Raw genomic sequence first — 1,350 nt, forward strand, 5'->3', positions numbered from 1 at the left:
AGGACAGCGCTTGTCCTGTCAGGATGGAGAAGCAGGCGTCTAACCAGGACCCCATGAGGGTCATGGCGCATGTGAGTCCGGACACAATGAGGGCCTTTCACACTTCAGGGCAGTCAAAATGTCAAATAATTCTGGAAGCATAATGTGTGGCTTGTTAACCCTGAAGACGTCTTCGTGCTCTTTGTGTGCTGGGGAAGATGAGTGGGAGCTGGGGGCAGTGAGGGGCGTCTGTCTGGAGCGCCCCCAGCCTCGTGTTGGCCCTGCAGCCCCCGGAGCTCGCAGGTACATGGGCCCCGCACAGTGGCTCCCAGAGCGAGGGTGCCGGGCCGAGCATCCTCCAGGGGCTAGACGTGTCCTACCAAGTGCGCAGGCACAGACCATGGAGTGTGTGGAAGAAGTTACTGATTAACCACCCTAGCAGTGTTCTCATGATAAATATATAAAATACCCTTCAGATCAACTAGAAGAAGGAAGCCCTGTGACTCCGCCCCCACAGAAAATGGCCAGAGATCCAAGCAAGTGTTCACAAGAGACAAACTGGAAAGGACAGTGAGCAAATAGAAGTCCAGCCTCTGCTGCTGCTGCTGCTAAGTCGCTTCAGTCCGACTCTGTACGACCCCATAGATGGCAGCTCACCAGGCTCCCCCGTCCCTGGGATTCTCCAGGCAAGAACACTGGAGTGGGTTGCCATTTCCTTCTCCAATGCAGGAAAGTGAAAAGTGAAAGTGAAGTCGCTCAGTCATACTAGTTGCCAGAGAAATGGGGAATGAAAACATGGTGACCTGCGCCTCATGGGCTGTACCGGTGGTGAGGACAGCTCTCCCCGAGGTGGTGGTGCGGCTATTCCTGAAGCTTCGGGAAGCACGCTTGCAGCTGCACTGGGGTGGGAGTGCAAGTGGGCCACACTTTCTGGGGTGTGATTTGCGCTCTGGAGGCCGTGCTCCCAGGTCACCCTTGGGTTGTTGCTGTTACTGATCTGGAGTGATGGTACTTGTCTCACTCTAGACTGAAGTTTTCCTTGATGTTTTTCATCGTGTTTTACTCATTTACTTCTTGTTAAATGTGTTCAGCCAGACACCAGCACACATGTTCCTTACCCGGTTGTCACAATCTCCTTGGGTGGGTTTATGATTTTCTACCTACAACTTTGCTGTTTCAGATCTTAGCTGAGAATAAAGCGAAAGCTTCAATTTCCTTCCTTTTGTGGCAAAATGTCAGACATATCCTGTGACTTTTGCAGACTTTTTAATGTAGCAATTTCCTGTGACCTAAAGGTAAGCCTCTGGGAAATAGATGGGGAAACAGTGGAAGCAGTGTCAGACTTTATTTTTGGGGGCTCCAAAATAATTG

This window comes from Bison bison, unplaced genomic scaffold (genome assembly GCF_000754665.1).
Source record: "Bison bison bison isolate TAMUID 2011002044 unplaced genomic scaffold, Bison_UMD1.0 scf7180017864353, whole genome shotgun sequence".
NCBI lineage: Eukaryota > Metazoa > Chordata > Mammalia > Artiodactyla > Bovidae > Bison > Bison bison.